The sequence below is a fragment of the Canis lupus genome, chromosome X, assembly GCF_048164855.1.
Source record: "Canis lupus baileyi chromosome X, mCanLup2.hap1, whole genome shotgun sequence".
Lineage (NCBI taxonomy): Eukaryota > Metazoa > Chordata > Mammalia > Carnivora > Canidae > Canis > Canis lupus.
In genome coordinates this window covers 82376939-82400332 of record NC_132876.1, presented here as the reverse complement: position 1 = coordinate 82400332, position 23394 = coordinate 82376939, and positions in this window count along the sequence as shown.

Sequence of the window (23394 nt, the reverse complement as noted above, 5' to 3'; positions counted from 1 at the left end):
AGTGATGCTACGAAATCTGGTCTTCTTACCCAATCCACTCTCTTATTATTTACTTTCAGAGTCCTCAAAGAGCTGTTCTATGCATTCTGTCCAAGTTGTATTTAGTGGGAGAGACAATTTGGAGTTTGTTTGCTTCAACTTACCAAAACAAAACAATAATTTTTAAGTGTAAACAGGTGAAAGTTTGAGAACTGAGATGAAAGTTTGAGAAATGCTGCATATTATGGACTAGCATTTTTTTTTTAGACAGAGAGAGACAGTGTACAACCAGGAGGGGCAGAAGGAGAAGGAGAGAGAATCTTAAGCAAGCTCCAGACTCAGCATGGAGCCCAACGCCAGGCTGGATCTCAAAACTCTGAGATCATGACCTGAGCTGAAAACAAAAGTTAGACACTTAACTGACTGAGCCACCCAGGTGCCCCAGGACTGGCATTTTAATATTTCCACAGAGATGGAAGATAAAGCCATGAAACAGGAACTGATTTCCATCCATTAAGCCATGAGCCACCCTTTTACATAAAGGGAAGTAGTAAAATTTCACCCATAGGACCAGAAATATGGCAAGAAAGCTAGCCATTGGGCAGCCCAGGTGGCCCTAGAGACCCAGGATCAAGTTCCACGTCAGGCTCCCCGCATGGAGCCTGCTTCTCCCTCTGCCTGTCTCTGCCACTCTCTCTCTCTCTCTTTCATGAATAAATGAATAAAATATTTTTTTAAAAAGAAAGCTAGCCATTTATTCTGGAAAATAGGTGGAAAATAGTCACCTCTATAAAAAGGGGGTATATAATGAACAGCTTCAAAATCATTAGAGAAATAGGGATTTTTTTTTTAAAGTGGTTAATTCAAGGGAGACAGGAATGGAGGGGGAAAAAAGAAGAAAATATGGTTCAAAGAAAACACAGGGACTTGTTTTTTCTGATCATGACAGAGTGAAAGGAACTGAGTTTACCTTTTTGCCTTAAATAACTAAAAAGAATGGATAAATTATATAAAACAATGGTTTTCAGACATTGGACATCACGCAGCAAAGGACACTGGCCCTTGAGAGAAAGGAAACAAACAAGGTGAACCCTATGATTACCTCAGCTTACTGTTTGGAGAATTTTCAGGTCATAGCACAGGCAGGCAGAATCTAAAGAGAGCCTGGTTGTCTCCCTGGGTCCAGAACACAGAGTTGAAAATTCTGTCCAGGAGTTGGGACGCCTGGATGGCTCAGCGGTTGAGCATCTGCCTTTGGCTCAGGGCTGGATTCCAGAGTCCCAGGATTGAGTCCCATATCAGGCTTCCTGCATGGAGCCTACTTCTCCCTCTGCTTATGTCTGTCTCTCTCTTTCTGTGTCTCAAATAAATAAATAAATAAATAAATAAATAAATAAATAAAGCCTTCAAAAAAATTCAAGGAGCACAAGGTGATTAAATTCACAGCACAGGGGATCCCTGGGAGGCACAGCGGTTTGGCGCCTGCCTTTGGCCCGGGCGCGATCCTGGAGACCCGGGATTGAATCCCACGTCGGGCTCCCGGTGCATGGAGCCTGCTTCTCCCTCTGCCTATGTCTCTGCCTCTCTCTCTCTCTCTCTGTGTGTGACTATCATAAATAAATAAAAATTTAAAAAAATTAAAAAATTCATAGCACAGAGTAGCGTGTTTGTGTGTGTGTGTGTGTGTGTGTGTGTGTGTGAGAGAGAGAGAGAGAGAGAGAGAGAGAGGGAGAGAGAGAGAGAGATGCCACAAGCTCAAGCCCTCTGGAAATATGCAGAGGGTTCTCCTAGACTTCAGCTAGTACTGAGCAGCACAGGTATATGAAGAAACTACTCAAGGCCAGGGAATGAATCACAAGAAATTAACACGGAGAAAAAATCCTGGAGCTCAAACAGGGATGGGAAGAGTTCATATCTCTAATATCCAGAATGGAGAAATCTTGTAATACTCAGGATGTTGAGTACAGCACTCAGAGGAGTAGTGCCTCAGTAGAGAACAATATTAGCTGTAAACGACTGCTATGATCTATTGGAAGAAAATAAAAAATAAAATTTCCTGCCAGTCCAGGAAATTCTCTCCTTGAATATAGAAAAGATAGAAAACAGTTTTATTATTGAGTAAGTATTAAGTGAGACTGTGATGCATTACAGACAATCTGCTAATGAGATTGCAAAAACAGAAATAAATCCCATTCTTATGGATGTAATTTATTCATTACATACATGTTCTTAAAATAAGTGGTAAATTGTCCTTATGCAAGAGGACTTGAAAGTACTGTTTGCTATACACTCTTTCATAGTTCATCCTAAGTTCACCTGGTAATTGGAGTAGCCATCTGTGCTGGTTAATTGTTTTTACCTAAGGAAAAATAAAACTTCTCCTGTTTCTACAACAAGCAGGTGCTTACAGCTTAGAGCAAGGCGCTTAGGCTAATATCCCAGGAAGACAGAGAAATATTAGGGCACTATCTTCCTTGATGTTTACATTTCAAAGAGATGGTTCCCAGTCCCTTAAGAAAAACATTTCTGGGTTCCAAAGCTGCCAAGAGAGTTATTTAGTCCTCAAATAGATTTACATACATATCAAAGGGACAATGGAAGGATTCACAAATACTAGATTTCTCAGGAAATACTCTAAGAAAAAGTAGGAAGAAAAGTTCTCTTTCCTTTTTGGAACAGGGGAAGTTCAGTTTTATTTTTATTTACCCTTCCAGATTTTACCTTACAGAGATTAAAAACAAGACTCAAAAGGCTCAAACTCTTGCCAAATAACCACATCCTAGAAAAAAGCTAAAAAGTATTTAAAAGAAATACAGAAAATTTAGTATCAAACAACATAAAACTCACAATTTTGGCACCCAATAAAAAGTTACCAGGTATACAAAAAAGCAGGAATATATGACTTATAATAAGAAAAAGATAATCAATAGTAATAGACCCCAAAATGGCACAGGTACTAAAGTTAGTAGACAAAGCCATTAAAACAACTGTTAAAACATATTTCATATATGGAAAACAGAGAAATTGAAGATATAAATACAAATCCACATTGAATTTGTAGAGATGAAAATAATAATAATAACGTGAAAAACACTGGATGGGATTAAGAGCAGACTAGACACTCCAATAGAAAAGATTAGTGAACTTTAGGATATAGCAATAAGTATGACTCAAAAAGAAACACAGAAGAAAAGTCTGAAAATAAGTGAACAGAACATTAGTGAGCTGTGGGACAACTGCAAGCAACCTAATACATATATGATTCCTAGGAGAGGACAGAGAGAAGGGCAAAGAAAAGTTATTAGGGGAAATAATAGCTAAGATTATTCCAAATATGATAAATCTATAAACCCACAAATCTAAGAAACAACAGACATCAAGTGTAAGAAACATAAAGAAAATGGCATTAAGGCACACCAAAGTCAAATTGCTAAAAAAAGTAGTGATAAAGAAAAAAATCCTAAAAGGGACTAGAAAAAAAGACACATTAGTGCAGAGGAAAAAAAATAAAAATGATTCATATTTTTCACCAGAAACCATGTAAGGCATAAAACAGTGATGCGACATTTTAAAGAGCTGAAAGAAAAAAAAAACCCGTCAACCTAGAATTGTACACCTACCCAGCAGTAATATTTTCCAGAAGAAGGACAAATGAAGACCTTTGCAGACACAGAGAAGTTGAAATAATTCATCACCAGCAGCAGTACTATAAAAAAAAATGCTCAAGGAAGTCTTTCAGGCAGAAAGAAAATACCAGGTAGAAAAGAAATTAAGAGGTTGAAAAAAGAAACTATGTGGGTAAATACAGTTTCTTTATTTTTAAAATCTCTTGAATCAGATGACTACTGATAGCTTAAAGCAAAAGAAAGTAACAGTGTATTATGGGGTTTATAACATAAGTAAAAACAAAATGCATGAAAACAATGGCACAAAGGCAAGGAGAGGGAACATGGAAGGACACTGTAAAGTTTTTATGCTATGCGTGACCTGTTAAAATACTACCTCAAGGCTGATTGTGATAAATTAAAGATATGTACCGTAAATCCTAAAACAATCACTAAAGTCACACAACAGAAAATTATATCTAATAAGCTAAAAAGGAGATAATGTGGAATCCCCCCCAAATACTCATTAATCCAAAAAGAAGACCATAAAAGAACAAAATGGGAACAAAGAACAGATGAGATAAAGAGAAAAGAAATAGCAAGATGGCAGATTTAGGCTCTCTGCTCCTTTCCGTTCGACAGACAGCCGCATCTTCTGGTGCAGTGCCAGCCGCATCCTGGAGACACGATGGTGAAGGTCGGAGTGAATGGATTTGGCCGTATTGGGCACCTGGTCACCAGGGCTGCTCTTAACTCTGGCAAAATGGATATTGTCGCCATCAATGACACCTTCATTGACCTCAACTACATGGTGTACATGTTCCAGTATGATTCTACCCACGGCAAATTCCATGGCACGGTTAAGGCTGAGAACAGGAAACTTGTCATCAATGGGAAGTCCATCTCCATCTTCCAAGAGCGAAATCCTTACAACATCAAATGGGGTGATGCTGGTGCTGAGTATGTTGTGGAGTCCGCTGGGGTCTTCACCACCATGGAGAAGGCTGGGGCTCACTTGAAGGGCGGGGCCAAGAGGGTCATCATCTCTGCTTCTTCTGCTGAGGCTCCCATGTTTGTGATGGGCATGAACCACGAGAAGTATGACAACTCCCTCAAGATTGTCAGCAATGCTTCCTGCACCACCAACTGGTTGGCTCCTCTGGCCAAAGTCATCCATGGCCACTTTGGCATCGTGGAGGGCCTCATGACCACCGTCCATATCATCACTGCCACCCAGAAGACTGTGGACGGCCCCTCTGGGAAGCTGTGGTGTGACAGCCGAGGGGCTGCCCAGAACATCATCCCTGCTTCCACTGGCGCCACCAAGGCTGTGGGCAAGGTCATCCCTGAGCTGAACGGAAAGCTCACTGGTATGGCCCAACGTGTCAGTTGTGGATCTGACCTGCCACCTGGAGAAAGCTGCCAATATGACGACATCAAGAAGGTGGTGAAGCAGGCATCAGAGGGCCCCCTCAAGGGCATCTTGGGCTACACTGAGGACCAGGTTGTCTCTTGCGACTTCAACAGTGACACCCACTCTTCCACCTTTGACATCGGGGCTGGCATGGTCAAGCTCATTTCCTGGTATGACAATGAATTCGGCTACAGCAACCGGGTGGTGGACCTCATGGTCCACATGGCTTCCAAGGAGTAAGAGCCTCCTGGACCACCAGCCCCAGCAAGAACAAGAGGAAGAGAGAGGCCCTCACCTGCAGGGGAGTCCCTGCCCCAACTTAATCCTCCAACACACTGAAAATCTCCTGACCTCCAATTTACATCCCAGACCCCCGAGGAAGGGAAGGGGCTTGAGGAGCCCTACCTTGTCATGTACCATCAATAAAGTATACTGTACCCAGAAAAAAAATGGCAGATTTAAATGAAAAGAAAAGAAATAGCAAGATGGCAGATTTAAATGCAGCCATATCAACAAGCACATTTAAGTTAAGGCAGAGGTTGCCAGATTGGATGAAAAGGCATGACTCAACTATATGCTGCCTATAAGATATCCACTTTAAATATAAAACTACAGGGATGCCTGGGTGGCTCAGCGGTTGAGCATCGGCCTTCAGCTCAGGTGGTGATCCCGGAGACCCGGAATCAAGTCCTGCATTGGGCTCCCTGCATGGAGCCTGTTTTTCCCTGTGCCTATGTCTCTGCCTCTCTCTCTGCATCTCTCATGAATAAATAAATAAATAAAATCTTAAAAAATAAATACATATAAAACCTCAAATAGACTAAAAATAAAAAGATAGAATAAGATATCCCATGCTGATCAGAAGGAATCTGGAGTTGCTATATTAACAAAGGATGAAATAGATTTCAGGGCAAAGAATATTACCAGAGGTAGGTCTTGTTTTACAGTAATAAAGTGGTCAATTCATCAAATAACTGAACTTTAAAATGCAGGAAGTGAAAACTGAAAGATCATCAGGGTGAAATAGACGAATTCACAAGTATCAGATTTGTAACACTCTCAATAATGGGTAGAATGAGTAGAAAATCAATAAGGATATAAAAGACTTAAAACTATCAACCATCATGTCCTAATTAACATTCATGGAGCACTTCACCCATAATAACAACAGAATATGCATTATTTCAAGGGTCACACAGAATATTTATCAAGACACCAAATTTTGAGCCATAAGACAAGGCTTAATACATTTAAATGGATTCAAGTAATACAAAATATGTTCTCTGACCACAAAAGAATTAAACTGCAAATCAACAACAGAAAGTTATCTGAATAGTCCCAAATTATTTGGAAACTAACTAATGCACTTATAAATAGAGAAGAAAAGTCACAGGGGGTGTTAGAAAGTATTTTAAGCTGAATGAAAATGAAAATATGACATATGAAAATACGAGGATCACAACTAGAGCAGTGCTCAGAGGGAGCTTTATAGCACTAAACACTTACATTAGAAAAGAAGAAAGATCTCAGATAAATAACCTAAGCTTCCATCTTAGGAAATTAGAAAAAGAGAAGCAAATCAAACACGTTAAACAGAAGAATAGAAATAATAAATATTAGAGACCCTAACTCTGGGAAATGAACAAGGGGCAGTAGAAGGGGAAGTGGGCGGGGGGATGGGGTGACTGGGTTACAGGCACTGAGGGGGGCACTTGATGGGATGAGCACTGGGTGTTATACTATATGTTGGCAAATCGAACTCCAATAAAAAATATATATATTTAAAAAAGAAAAGAAAAAATAAATATTAGAGAAGAAATCACTTAACATAAAATAAAAAAATAGGAAAAAAATCAATGAAACCAAAAGCAGGGTCTTTCAAAAAAAAATCAATGCAATTAATAAGCCTCTATTTAGACTAACTGGGAAAAAAGAAGATATAATTTACTGGCATGAATGAAACTTGTTTCAGGAATGAAACAAGTGAACATAACTAGAGATTCTAAACATATTAAAAGGATAATGAGGGAATATTATGAACAACTTAATTCTAATAAATCCAGCAACCTGGATATAATGGACAAATAGTATGAAAGATACAAACTACCAAAGTCCATGCTAGAAGAAATAGATACTCTAAACTGAGCCATAACTAATAAATAAATTGAATTTTTGTTTACAAATTTCTCTACAAAGTAAGCTCCTGGCACAGAAGGCTTCATTGATAAATTCTACTAAACATTTTTGGGAAAAATATACAAATTCTACACAATCTGCCAAAATACAGAAGAGGAATACTCTAACTAATGGTATATGGCCAGCATTACCCTAATATTCAAAAGAGACAAAACAAAAACAAAAGCAAAAACAAACTATAGACCAATATCCCTTCTGGACATAGATACAGAATTTTAAACAGAATTTTTGCAAATAATCAAATATATCATGAACAAGTAATTCATTTCAAGAATACAAGGAGGGTTTATATTTTGAAAACCAATCAACATAATTCACAATATTAAAAGATAAAAAAATAGCAAACCATATGATCATAGATTCAGCAAAAGTATTTTACAAAATCCAACATCCCTTCATGATAAAAATTCTCAGCAAACTAGCAAAAGAAGGGAATCTCCTCATAAAGAATATCCACAAAAAACCTACATGTAACATCATACTTATGATGAAAAATGGAATGCTTTGACCCCGAGATTAAGAACAAGAGAAGAATATCTGCTCTCCACTTATGTTCATTGTTCCATTTGGGATGCTAGCTATACAAGAAGGCAAGACAAAGAAATAGAAGGTATACAGAATAGAAGAAAAGAAGCAAAACTCTCTTTTTTATTAAGATGACATGATAGTTTACACAGAAAATGCAAAGGAATTCACAAGAGGCTATTAGGACTAATGAGTTTAGCAATGTTGCAGGCTACAAGATCAATATACAAAAATCACTTGCATTTCTAATTATTATCTGTAATATCAATATCAATCAGGAATTGAATTTAAAAATCTATATTATTGGGACGCCTGGGTGGCTTAGCGGTTAAGTGCCTGCCTTCGGCCCGGGCATGATCCTGGAGTCCCGAGATCGAGTTCCACATCGGGCTCCCTGCATGGAGCCTGCTTCTCTCTCTGCCCGTGTCTATGCCTCTCTCTCCCTCTGTGTGTGTCTCTCATGAATAAATAAATTAAATATGAAAAAATCTATATTATTAACTATGGCACAAGATACTTAGAGATATAAATCTTACAAAATATGTGTCAGTTCTGTACATCGAGAATGTGAAAATATTAGTGAAAGAAATTAGAAAATACCTACATAAATTTGAGAGGTATATCACTATCATGGATATGAAGTCTCAATATTGTTAATTGTCAATAGTCCCCAAACTGATCTAAAGATTCAATGTGATCTCAACCAAAGTCCTATCAGAATCTTTTTAGAAACTGACAAGCTGATTCTAGAATTCACATTAATTCCCAGAACTCCAAATAGTCAAATACTTTCTTTTAAGGAAAGCGCAATTGATTGATTGCAGGGTCAGATCCTGCCTTCATTTAAAATTTTACATTTTGTTCAATATTGATTTTTTTACATTGATTTTGATTTTCAAAAATTCTGCATAAAACTATTATTTTATTTTTGAGGCTTTGGTTCCTGCTTAAGTCTTTTAAAATCTTTTTCCAGCTTTATTGAAATGTAATTGATATATAACTTTGTGAAAGTTTAAGGTGTACAACGTAATGATTTGATGCCTGCAATTTTGGAAAAGGAGAATAAAGTTAGAATATTTACAAAATCGACTTCAAGGCTTATTATAAAAGTATAGTAATCAAGACAGTGTGGTATTGGCATGACTATTGGTAAATAGATCAATGGAACAGAATAGAGAGTCCAAAAATAGGCCCACAGAAATGATTTTTGACAAAGATGGAAAGGCAATTCATTAGAGAAAGGACAGTATTTTCAATGAATGGTGTTCAAATAATCGGATCTCCAAATGCAAAAACAAAAACAAAAACAAACAAACAAAACAAAACAAAAAACCCACTTTGATGCATGCCTCTTTCCATTTGTAAGAATTAACTCAAAAATCTCCAGATGGTCATAAACCTAAATGAAAAAACTAAAGCTTTAGAAAAACTTAAAAAATCCCAGAAATTCTAAAACTCAAAGAAAATATAGTAGAAAAAATGTTTTTACCTTGAGTTAGGCACATATTTCTCATATATAACACTGAAAACATGGACCATAGAGGAATAAGTGGGTAAATTGGACTCCATTAAATTTGAAGCTGTTCTTAGAAAAATGCCATTAGGAAAATGGAAAGACAAACCTCAGACTGGATTAAAATATTTGCAAATCCATTCTTAACAAAGGACTTGTATCCAAAATATATAAAGAACTTTTAAAAAAGATTCTATTTATTTGAAGAGAGAGAACGAGCAGTGGGAAGGGGCAGAGAGAGAGAGAGAGAGAGAGAGAGAAAGAGAGAGAAGCAGACTCCCTGTTGAGCAGGAAGCCTGATGTGGGGCTCCATCCCGGAACCTGGAGATCATGACCTGAGCCAAAGGTAGATGCTTAACTGCCTGAGTTATCTAGGTGCCTATATAAAGAAATTTCAAAAGCGGAATAGACCAGTAACCATTAAATAAGCCAAATTGATAGTAAAAAAACAAACCAAAACAAAACAAAAAACCCAACAACTCCCCTTAAAGAAAACTATGACTTTACCATAGTTTTTTTTTTAAACTAACCTTCAAAAATATAACTTTGACTCTACTGGTGAATAAGAAAAATTTATCCATTTTTTGAGCCTAGAATAATCTCTCTCTCTTTTTTTTAACAGAGAGCAGGAGAATGAGAGAGACAATCTTAAGCAGGTTCCACATCCAGTTTAGAGCCCACGCAGGGCTCCACCTGGAGCTCCACTCGGGGCTCAATCAAACAACCCTGAGATCATGACCTGAGCTGAAATTAAGAGTTGGATGTTTAACCTATGCAGGTGCCCTATGAGCCTAGAATAATCTTGATGCTCAAACTTGACCACAACAGTGCATAAACAAATTTTTTATAGGCTAACCTTGATTGTAAGCATAAATGAAAACTCCTAGGTAAAATACAAGCAGATTTACTTCCTTACATACGTTATAAAAAATATGTGCAAGTAAGGTTTATTCCATTATCTAAAGAGTAACTTAAAGAATCTGTTAATGTAATTCACCACATTAATAGATAAAAAGGAGAAAAACCATATGACCATCTTAGTTGTAGAAAAAGCAATCGATAAAATTAAACATGCATTCATAATTTAAAAACAACAACAAAATGCAACAGATACAGAGGTGAAAGAGGATGTCTCCCCAAAACTTACATCAAACCTAGTGCCATTGTTACCCAATATTATACTGGAGGTTCTAACAAATGCACTAAAATAATAAAAAGAAAGAAAACAGGAAGAAAGATTGGAAAAGAAGATAAAATATATTTCACAGATAACATGGCCATATATGTAAAAAATCTATAAATGAACTGTTAGAACAAGAATTCCTCAAGTTTGCTAGATCCAAGAGTTTCATATAAATATCCATAGAGTTTCCACAGTAGCAGTTAGCAGTTACGACGGATCCTGTAAAGGAAGATCCCATTTACAATAGAGAAAACCCCATAGGAATAAATCTAAAACTGATATTTTACCTAGAGATATATATATGATTTGAAATTTATTTCTATCTATTTAATTATTTATACTTTTGTCTCCATTCAATCAAACTTTTTAGTACCTAGAATGTGCCAGGCACTGTTGTTAGGGCTAGAGATGTAGAGATGAATGAGACAAAGTTCTAGTCTTCATGAAACTTACATTCTAGTGGGAGGAAGGAAGTGATAATAAATAAAATGAGTAAACCATATAGCCTTGGAAAAAGTGCTTGAAGACAAATCAAGTTAAAGGAATAAATGACAAAGAAGGTGTTATTTTAGAAAGAGTGCTAGAAGGGAAGAAGAAGACATATGAAACAGGGACCTAAATGAAGTGAGAAGCTTGTCCAGGGGATGGGGTGGGGGGCAAGGAAGGGCCGGTAGGGGAGAAAGAACTTTTCAGGCAGAGGGAGTAGCAACTGCAAAAGCTCCAAACTGAGAAAAACATGGCAGGTCTAAAAGAGCAATACAAATTTAGTATGTCTAGAGAAGAATTATGCAAGGAATAGATCATAGAGCCTTTCTTTTGAAACATTTATTTTTAAAATTCAAGTATAATTAACATATAGTATTATATTAGTTTCAGGTGTACGGTATGATTCAACAATTCTATACAATACTCAGTGCTCATCAAGATAGGTGTACTCTTAGTCCCCATTTTCCTATTTCACCCATCCCCCCACCCATCTCCCCTCTGGCAACCAGGTTTGTTCTCTATAGTTAAGAGTCTGGTTTTGTTTGTCTCTTCTTTGTTCATTTGTTTTGTTTCTTAACTTGCACATATGGGTGAAATCATATGGTATTTGTCTTTCCATAAGAGCTTTTCTTGTAAGTCATAATAAGGAGTATGGGTTTTTGTTTGAATGAGATGGGGAAGCCATTAAGGAGTTTTAAACATGGGAGTAGCACACTTTGGTTTGTGTTATAAAAGGATCACTTTGATTTCTGTGCTGTGAGTAGAATATAAGGCCCCAAGGGTAGAATCACAGAGACTAGTTAGGAGAATATTACATTAATCTGAGTGGGGGATCATGGTGTTTAGGAACAGTGAGGTAGTGGTGGAGAAGGTGAGCAATGGTATGATTTTGGGTATATTTTGGAAAGAAAGCCAAAAGGATTTGCTAATAGATTGAATGTGGGGTGTGAGAAAAACAGACAAATCAAAGAGAATCAGGGCTAGAATTAGGGTTAAAGTTATGGTCAAAGTATTTTGGCTTGAATAATTGGAAGGATATTCCCATCAACTGAGATGGGGCATGCTAGGGGTTGAACAAAAATTTTAAAATATTTTCTTTATTTATTCATGAGAGACACACAGAGAGAGGCAGAGACATACTCAGAGGGAGAACCAGGCTCCCTGTAGGGAGCCTGATGCAGGACTCGAGCCCAGGTCCCTGGGATCACTCCCTGAACCGAAAGCAGACACTCAACCACTGAGCCACCCAGGCTTTCCAGTAAAACAAATTTTTAAGAAAAATTCCTTAAAAATCAGGGGTTCAGTGTTGAAGATACAAAGTTTGATACATCTATTAAACATCTGAGTTGAGATGTCAAGAAGGCAGTTAGTTAGTTGATCTGCAACTTAGGTGGGATACTGGTTTTAGAGTGGTAGGTTTGGAAGTCATGGCCTATTAATGTTGAATAAAACCATGAGACTGGACCAGCCCACCTGGGGAATGAACATAGACAGAAAAGAGGAATAAGAACCCTCAAGCGCCATCCTAACCATTTCATTCTAGTACAGTTAGGTTTTCAGATCAGAGTAGCGGACTGTGCATTTTTTTCCCATTCATCTTGGTATTTTCTATGTTTTGACAGTGTCAGTGTGTTTCCCTATAGTTTGTGTTGGAAATGCCACTGTGTCCTTCCTTCAGCTTCTCACAGCAAGGTCAACTAATCTCCTTCCCTGCAGCCTGTCCAGTCCCAGTTCCTGAAACATTTCCTACTGGAAATACGAAGAGTTTCAGAAAATTTTGAGATCTTCCTCAGTGGGGCTTAGGATTGAGGTACTTCCCTGATGGCTGGGAATAAGATGCACTTCTCTGGGACTCTGCATCTCTGTTAGCAGAGGAGTGAAGGGCAAGGCTTGAACACTCACCCATTTCTCCCTCTCAACACTCACAGACTTGCCACCACTAGCTGCCTTAATAGTACCAGAACCAAATTCCTTATGCCCTTCAACTTTGTTTATGTCAGTAATCACAAGGACCTTGGGACTCTTTGGTCACCACCTGCACATCTCATGTTCTAATCCCATATAACATTGCATATTTACCTAATCTATCCCCACCTCTTTGCCCTCTCCAGATCTTGAAATTCCCCCTACTGTGCCCTCTAGAATCATAGTCCTGGTTTTCCCAGGACAATTTGAGTTGATCCATGGTGTACTACTGTCTTGCCCAGTTTTAACATTTGTCATTCTCGAGGGTCCAAGATTGGATAATAAATTATATAGTCACCTCATCTTGAATGTAAAATATTTATCCAGAGTCCCTATAGTCTTTCCCTGATTGCGGAATGCTTCCCTCACCTTCTTGATCTGACTGAAGTCTTGATCTACCCAAGGACCTTACAGCCCTCTCTCATGGCCACTTCCAAATCATCCAAGTCATTCTCCCTTTCTTCTCATTAAGAATCTCCATCTTTGGGCAGCCCATGTGGCTCAGCAGTTTAGTGCTGCCATCAGCCCAGGGCGTGATCCTGGAGACCTGGGATCGAGTCCCATGTCAGGCTCCCTGCATGGAGCCTGCTTCTCTCTCTGCCTGTGTCTCTGCTTCTCTCTCTGTGTCTTTCATGAATAAATAAATAAAACCTTTAAAAAATTTTTAAAAATCTCCATCTTTGAGTTCCTTTTCACAGAGTATTTTATATATATAATATATATTTATATTAAAATATTATATATATAACTATATTTTTGTATCCTACCTTGTGGTAGTTACCTATGGATCCTCCAGTGTCTCAAAGATTTTAGCTTCTGCCTCACTGTCACTCTCTCCAATTAATACTGTCTTAATTATTTGTGATTTCAATATCTCAATACTTAATTCTTCCAACACCCTAGGCTCCAATTTCTTGAAATCCACTCTTCTGGTTTTGTCTTCCACCTAATCGTGGTCATTTGCCTCTATCATGTCATTACCAATAATTCCTACTCCTTTCCTCTATCCCTGGAGCTGAACATAGCTGGAGAAAAACACAAAATGACATTTTTGCTTTAAATTCAAGACCACGAACCTGAAGTGGGCACTTAATGTTGCCAGGAAATCACATAGTATTATCCTGGTCCATTTGCTCTCCCGGTTTCCTAGACAACTATTTCATATCTTCTCGTCTCCCTTCAAACCTCTAACACCTCCACACCTGTCCTCACTCTCAGCTTATGACCTTGCTTCTGATTTCACTGAGCAAGCAGAGACAATTAGAAAAAAAAGCCCACAAATTTCTACCATTGCATCTACCCACCTGCGTAAATCTATGTGTATATTCTACCCTTTCTCCTACGACTGTGGATGAACTGTCCTGCTCCCAGCGAAGCCAATCCCTCACCATTTTGCTAGGCCCCATCCTCTTCTGGCAATTGTCTCCTCTGTTCCCTCCTCTCCCCCTCTACATGTTCTTTCCCATCAGCTTCACCATGCTATTATTGCTCCCACTAAAAAATTTAAAATGTCTTATTTTGAGTCACTTTCCCTTGCTCACAGTTGACCCCATTTCTCTGTCCTCCTTTACAGCAAACTCCTCTCTAGAATTGCCTATATTTAATAGCTACAATTCCTCTCCCCCCTTATTTTAAAGATTTTATTTATTCATTTGAGAGAGAGAGAGAGAGAGAGAGAGAGAACATAAGAACATAAGTGAGGCGAGGGGCAGAGAGAGAGGGAGAAGCAGACTCCTCACTGAACAGGGAGCCCAAAGCAAAGCACTGCTGGATCCCAGGACCTGGGGATCATGAGCCAAAGGCAGATGCTTAAATGACTGAGCCACCCAGGTGCCCCTCCCCTTCTTTTAAAACATCTTTATTTTGAAATAAAGAGTCACAGAAAGTTGTAGAAATACCACAGAGAGGTCCTTTGTAAATGTCGTCCAGATTCCCCCAAGAGTTACATCTTACAAACTATAGTATAATATCTAATCCAGGAAATGACTTTGGGACAAAATATGTGAATAGTTCTATGTCATTTTATCACATGTGTAGATTTGTGTAAACACCACAGCAACCAGGACACAGAACTGTTCCATCAACGTGAAGATGTCTCTCCTGCTACTCCTTTATAGTCACACTTACTCCCCTCCCTCCATCATCCTTAAGTCCTAGCAACCATTAATCTGTTCTCCATCTCTATATTAATTTTTTTCATTTCAAAAAAGTTAAGTAAATGGAATCCTATACTATGGTGACCTTCTGAGGTGGGGTTATACACTCACCATAATGTCCTTGAGATCCATTAAAGTTATTGAATGCATCAACCACCCCCCACCTCCCCTTTCCACCTGTGTTACACAAAAAGGGGATGTGAAGTAGTGCCCGCAGGCAGCGGTGGTGACATCCATGGGCTCTGGATGAGGTGGTCTGTGATGTGGTGGGTCTCCATCAGGGGTTCCAGGATAAAGTTGAGCTTGGTGCTGATCTTCTTGTCCAGCTGGCAGTGCTCCATGGCAAAGAGGTAAACAAGGGCTGCAGCTCAGGTGAGGTTGGTCTGCTAGGAGTTCTGTGAGACATCACTGTCCACATGCTGCATCTGTCTGGCCAGTGGATCGGGGCCAGCAGCATGGTGGTCTGCCCATTCTTCAGCATCAGCAGCCCACAGTGTCCTGTATGGGCAGTGAGAGCCTGATGCCACCATCCAGTGTGACAAACCATGCCGTGTGCTTTCTCTCCCACACCACTCACTTTTTGCTGGGCCCCACAGCACCCTCCCCACATGGGATCCTCCAGAATGCACTCACATGAGTGCCACATGTAATTTTGCTCAGCACAGCAGTCACATGCCTCCAAATTGTCCTTAGCTTCCAATAGGTACATGTGCACTGTGAAGTTACTGTCTTAAGCAGACACCCCGCAGCCCAGCTGGGCATTGTCCACCAGGAAGTCCATGCTGAACACCTCAAGGGGCTTGGGATCCTGGGACTGGAGGTTCAGCGTCTTGTTGTCTTCTTGGTAGTGTAGCAGGGGATGTTCTTCATGACAGCCGTGGCCAGGATGAAGTGCTTCACGCTGATCCTCTGGTGGAAGTTTAGCTGGCTTTCAATGAAGTCCACATCCCTTAGCTTACTGGCCTGCAGGTGCTATAGGAAGCTCTTCTGGCTGATGGTAGGTACCAGGTGGCAGTTGCAGTGACACAGCAATGGGGCCCCTTCTGTTCCTTCTCACTAGAACATTGAAAATGTTCTAGGTCATATGGCAAGCCTATGTTTAGTTTATTAAGAAATTGCTAAACTATTTTCCACAGTGGCTGGACCATTCTGCAATCCACCAGAAATGTCTGAAACATTGTTTCTCCATATCCTTGCCAGCATTTAGTATTATAGCTGTTGACTTAGTTTGGCAGTCCTAATAGGTATGCAGAGATACCTCATTATAGTCTTTTAAAAAATGTTTATAAGATTTTATTTATTTATTCATGAGAGACACACAGAGAGGCAGAGACATAGGCAGAGGGAGAAGCAGGCTCCCTGCACGGAGCCCCATTCTGGACTCGATCCCAGGACCCCGGGACCAGGCCCTGAGCCAAAGACAGATGCTCAACCACTGAGCCCCCCAGGCATCCCTCATCATAGTCTTAATTTGCATTTCCCTAAAGGCTAGTGTTGTTGAGCATATTTTTATGTTTATTGACCCTTTTTATCTTCAGTGAAATGCTTCTTTATGTCTTCTGCTCATTTTCTAATCAGGTCATTTGTTTCCTTTTACTGTTCAATTTTGAGTATTTTAAAAATATATATTGCATTCTTTTAGCCCTTGAAAAATGCTGTGCCACTTTCTTCCTGACTCCATGTTTTCTGATGAGGAATGTGCCTTCATTCAAATAGTTTTGTTCCCCTAATAAGGTGTCATTTCTCACTTGGTGCACTCAAGATTTTTACTTTGTCTTTACTTTTCACAAGTTTGATTATGATGTGTCTTGGCATGGATTTGTTTGGGTTTATTTTGTTTGTGGTTTGCTTAGCAATTGAATCTTTAGGTTGATGTCTTTCCTCCAAATTTTGGAAATTTTTATTGTAGCTTCTAGTCCTAAGGTTTCCATTTGGTTCTCTTATATTATATGTTTCTTTGTTGAGACTTCCTATTTTTTCATCTATTCCAAACCTGTTTGGAACTACTCTTTGAAGCATTTTTATGTTGAATACTTAAAAAATCCTTGTAATATAATCCCAACATCTGTCACATAGGTCTTGGTGTCTGTTGACTGATTTTTTTTCAGTAAGACTTTCCTGTTTCTTTTTGTGACAAGTGATTTTTATTTGTGTCCTGGACATTTTGGTTGTTATGGGATGAGACTTTTGATCTTTTTAAAAAATGATTTTATTTATTTATTAGAGACAGAGAGAGAGAGGGATACAGAGAGAGAGAGAGAGAGAGAGAGAGAGCAGGAGCAAAGGGAGAGGGAGAAGCAGACTCTCTGCTGAGCAGGGAACTCTATGTGGTGCTTGATCCCAGAACCCTGAAATCATGACCTGAGCTGAAGTCTGATGCTTAACCAACTGAACCACCCAGAGCTTTGATCTTATTTAAATCTTCTGTTTAGGGATGCCTGGGTGGCTCAGTGGTTGAGCATCTGCCTTCAGCTCAGGGGGTGGTCCCTGAGTCCTGAGATGGAGTCCCACATCGGGCTCCCCTCAAGGAGCCTGCTTCTCCCTCTGCCTATGTCTCTGCCTCTCTCTGTGTGTCTCTCATGAATAAATAAATATTTAAATAAAAAAATAAATATTCTATTTAGCTGATCTCCTCTGATACCATGTCAGGAAGGGGGTGCCATATTGTTACAGCCAGTTGGACATAGAAGAAAATGTTTCTTACCTTGTTTTCACCATGGTGCAGGAGAGGCACCTGGTTACTCCCTGGAAGAGGTGAAAGAAAATTCAAGCTCCCCACTAGGTCTTCAATGATACCACTCAAGCACTGTGTCATTCCTCAGGCTCCAAGGTCCTGAGTCAGTTTTTTTCTCTTTCTCTTTCAAAATCTTTATCACTTTGTTTTATGTATAATGTCCAGGAATTTTGCTTAGTAGGAGGAGTAGGGATAAGTGTGTTTGCTTCATCTTATGAACTGAAATGCCTCCTTTTTCATTTTCTCCTAAACCCATCCTTACCCAACTTCCATCTTTCATGGCTCTACCAAAATTGGTCTTGTCAAAGCCACCAGTAATTTTCGCATTGCCAAATCTGATGCTGTCCTTATTTAACTTGACCCATCAACTACATTAAACTCTGTTGAGCTTTCTTCTTTAAAAAAATATTTTATTAATTCATGAGAGACAGAGAGGAAGAGACACAGGCAGAGGGAGAAGCAGGCTCCATGCAGGGAGCCCAACGTGGAACTTGATCCCGGGTCTCCAGGATCACACCCTGGGCTGAAGGCGGTGCTAAACCGCTGAGCCACCCAGGAGCTTTCTTCTTAAAACACTTTCTTCACTGATGCCTGGGTGGCTTAGTCAGTTAAGCAGCTGACTCTTGATTTTGTTTCAGGTCAAGATCTCAGAGTCCTGGGATAGAGTCCTTAGAGTCCTGCATCTGGCTCCCTGCTCAGTAGAGAGTCTGCTGCCTCTGCTGCACCTTTTCCCAAAGAAATAAATTAATTAAAAAAAAAACCCACAACACTTTCTTCCCTTATTTCCAGGGCACCATGCCACTCTGGATTTTCTTCCTTCATGTGGCTTCTCTTTCTTAGTTTTCTTTTCCTTTTCTTCTTGGCTTCTTGATTTCTTTGTGTAGGAGCCCTCCAGTCTTGTCTTATTCTCTCTGCGATCTCTACTTTCTCTGCTGATCATCTTATCCGATTTCATGGCTTTAAATGCCATCTACTGTCAGCTTTCAAATTTGTATCTTTGGTCCAGACCTCTGTCCTAAACTACACTTTGTGTATCCAGCTGCCTATTTAATTTGTCCACTTGGGTATATCACACATATTTCAAAATGTAAAATGTAAAGAACTAAATTTCTGATCTCCACCCTCCCCAAACCCACTTATCCTTCATAATTTCCAATTGCTCAGGCCACAAACCTTGGGCTCATTCTTGACTTCCCTCTTTCTCTAACTTCTCACATTCAATCCATCAGCAAATCTTGAATGGTGACACCTTGAAAATAAATGCACATGCTGACCACTTCTGATCATCCTCCCTGCTATCACTTTGGTCCAAGCTACCATTATCTCTTGTCTGGATTGCTGATAGGGCCTCATAACTATGGTTCTCCCTCTCTCTTAACTCAGTAACTACAGCAATCCTTTTAAGAGATAAGTCAATCAAATCACCCCTTTTCTGAAACCTTTCCATAACTCCCAGCTATTGGCTCAAGCAAGAGGAAAATCAAAGTCCTATCCTCACCTACATGTTCTGGCCCACCATGAGTTCTCTGACCTTGTCACCAACTAGTCTCTCTCTTCCACCACACTAGCCTCCTCATTGTTCCCAGTCACACCAGGCATGCTTCTATCTAAGAGCCTTCACACTTGCTTTCCCTCTGCCTGAAATACTCTTCCTCTCTGTTCCATCATGAGTTATTCTCTCACTTTCTTCAAGTTTTTTTCAAGTATCACCTTCCCTCAAAACCTTCTCTGACTACTCTATTTTAAATTGTAACCCACCCTCCAGAACTCTCCATTCCCTTTTGCAGATTCTTTTTTTTTTACCTTACCTCCTACATATGCCATATATAATATTCTAATTTATCTTGTTCATCATCTGTCTTCACTCCCCTCCAAAAAGTATAAGCTCAGTGAGGGTATGGACTTTTGTTTACTGCTGTATTTTCTGTATCTGGAACAGTATGGCACGTGGTAAGTACCCAGTGTATAAACAAATGAATATGTCGCCTAACTTTGGTTGTAATGTCCCAGTTCTAATTGGTAGTGACCATTTCATTTTTCACAGGCTTGGAATTTTACAGTTTTATTTTAGGTTATTATTATTATTACTACTACTACTCTACCTCTATTATGTCTTAGAGTCAACTTAAATATATTTTGTAACTATTGTTAGATTCTGGAGATTGCTGGAATAATGGACCAGTAGTAACAAAAAATAGAAAGTATTCTTGTCATATTTTTATCTACTTTAATAAATCACCATTCTGCAAATTCTAAAGTGAAGTAAGAAGAGAAAGACAAATAATTTCATTCATACATGGAAGTTAAGAAACAAAACAAACAAACAAAGGTGAAAAAAAGAAATAAACCCCCAAACAGACTCTTCACTACAGAGAACAAACAAGTGGTTATAAGAGGGATGGTGGGTCTGTACATGGGTGAAATAGTGAAGGGGATTAAGGGTATACTTATCTTTTTAAAAAAGATTTTATTTATTCATTCATGAGAGACACACACACAGAGAGACAGAGACATAGGTAGAGGGAGAAGCAGGCTCCCTGCAAGAAGCCTGATGTGGGACTCGATCCCAGGACTCTGGGATCATGCCCTGAGCCAAAGGCAGATGCTCAACCACTGAGTCACCCAGGTGCCCTAATAGTATACTTATCTTGATGAGCACTGAGTAATAGATGGAATTGTTTAATTATTGTATTGTACACCTGAAACCAATATAACACTGTATATTAACTATACTGGAATTAACATAAAAAACAAAATGACTTACAAAAATGTATTTAAAATGAGATAACTGAGCCAAGGGAAAATACAGATAGGAAAAATAGAACGTAGCTTGAGGTGAGGCTAACACAAAATACCAATCTGTGAGGTTCTGTTCACTTACCAGGGGTGGACCAAAGACGTGCTTCGGAGCTGTCTAGTAGCAGATGCAAAAAGAGAAACACAAGAAGGGCAGGATTCACGCATCTCATCGCTCAGAGCAACGCTTTCTTCTGATAGCCATGTTCTTTAGCCTACCAGTAGATGGCGCACATTTCACGTGATTAGATAACTGAGGAAGTCCTTTAATGCAGGCTTTCTAAACTGAGCCTGGTATCAGTAACAACAACCATTCTCTCTGAATTATGGGCCTGGCTACTCACAGCATTTATTTCTTAGTGCAGTTTTGGGGAGAAGCTGTTATTATCCCCACTTTAGAGATATGGAGACAGGCTCAGAGGTAAAATCTCTTGCTCAAGCCTGGATTCCAAACTAGCACTTATTTCGGAGTCTCTGCTTTTTCTATTATGCCGCTCTGTCAACCTGCTGTCATTTGGAAAGCCCAAGGCAAGTTTCCTTTTTTCTGATTGGTGGAGCTCTCGGGAAGCTGTCCTTGACTGCAGGGCTTTCTTAGTGCTGCTGCCACAAAGTGCGATAGAAGTTGGAGACTAAATTTGGGCTCTGACCCTAAATAGCGTCTCAGATCAGGCAAATCAGTTAATCTGCATGCCTTGCCTTCCTCTTCTGTCAAATGGGAGTGCTAATATTGGCTTCACGGAATTCTGTAGGTGGTGTGAGGAGGTGGGGGGGGAAGAGGTGTGAAAACGCTCTGCAGAATGGGAAACGCTATAAGAGTGACCTATTGGACACAAGCTTTATCGAATGCCTACTGTGAGTTGGGCACTGTGGTAGTGCTGGAAAGCAGTACTACTCAAAGTGTCGTCCGTGGCCCAGCGCCAGTCCACAAACTATTTATATCAGTCCGTGACAAGAAATTGAGAGTGAATGTTTCAAAACCGTAAAATTGGTCAAAGTAATTCCATGTCTGTCAAATATAATCATAAAAACACTGGGCTTAAAAAAAAACTGGGCTTGTGTTTTGTATGTGTTAGTTTTGATTTGGTATTTCTAGTAATTCATTTTTATTGTATTTCGTAAAAGTATCAAAACACAATAAGCTTTGGGAAAAATGGTCCTTTCTTGCAAATGACTTGAAAAACACTGCTTTGATTAATATAAAGGAAATATAGGATGTGGGCTGTGCCCTCAGGGAACTCTCACGCTAGAGGGTGAACAGGTGTCACAATGGTTCTGAGAAACCACTGCTGCTATTCCATGTGCTTCATCTCCCTTGTGGAACAGTAGGCTATATAGAGCCCGATGCACTTATGGATTAGAGACATCCAAGTCCTCAAAGCAGACAAACACTCATATTTGCCCCCTAAGAATACTAACAGCTCTAATCTAGACAGAATCGGACTTCTTTCAAATAGAGGGCAATCTGCTATGTGATTTTAAAAAAAGATTTATTTATTTATTCATGAGAGACACACACGCACAGAGGCAGACACATAGGCAGAGGGAGAAGCAGGCTCCCCGCAGGGAGCCCAATATGGGACTTGATCCCAGATCCGGGGATCACGACCTGAGCTGAAGGCAGATGCTCAACCACTGAGACACCCAGGCGTCCCGGATATGTGATTTTTTTAAGAGTAAAACTTCTCACGGAAACCATCTGTGAAAACTTATGCTGGGTCCAATTAGAAAACTAAAAGATTGAATTTTCACATATCATAGACTTTTTAGTATATGCTCATGGGCTAATGGCATCTTTCTTGAGCTAGTAGTAAGGCAGCAAGTAACCCACTGGTCCTTCAATCTAAACACTTGTTGACAGGCTCTTCAAATTATTTTCTACATTACTTTTTAGATATATAATTGAATAGGTAATACACTTCTGTGGCACAAAATTGAGAAAGTACACAACTCCACATCTTGCTTTTTCATAGATCTTTACGTGTAAGTACATTAGGAGTTTTCTCATTGGGTAGACTTACTGGTATTTATTTGGTCAATCCTCTATTGATGGACATCTGGTTGCTTCTCATTTTTTTGTTATCACACACAATGCTACAGTGAATGACCTTGTATACACAACAGTTTATACCTGTACAAACATAACTGGAGGAGAAATTCCTAGACCTGGAATTATGATATGAAAGTCTCATGTATCTGTACTTATGGTTATTGCAAAATTTCCCTCAATTGACTAGTTTGCCTCCCACCAGCAATTTATGAGAGGACTCTCCTCCCTCCTAGCTTTCTCAACACAGTATATCATCGGTGTTTTTATGCTTTACCAATGGCATCTCACTGTAGTTTTCATTAGTGCTTCTCCGGTCATGAGGTTAGTTACCATTGATGGCATGGAAGTCATTTGTTAATTTTGATACTCAGCTGTCCAGAGACAGGGCAATTACTAATGATCCCCAATCACTCTATTTCCAAAATTTCCTAACCTACTGATTCGATAGAGCCCCAAAGCTAGAGAACCTTGTTCATGTCCTTTGATTCTGCCCCATTTTTTTCTAGAACTATCCCAGGCATTTCTTGGGCACCCCAGATATTTTATTTTAAAAACAATATCCCTATGGGCTAACACAGTGCCTGGCACAGTATGAAGAGTTCAAACAAACTGTGGAACAAATAAATAAGAACAATACCAGAAACATTCACTCACTACTTCATATGGCTATGTACTTATGTAACTTTATCAGTCTGTATTTGCAATGACAATTTCAAAACTAATGAGAAGGCCGGGATCCCTGGGTGGCTCAGTGGTTTAGCACCTGCCTTTGGCCCAGGGTGTGATCCTGGGGTC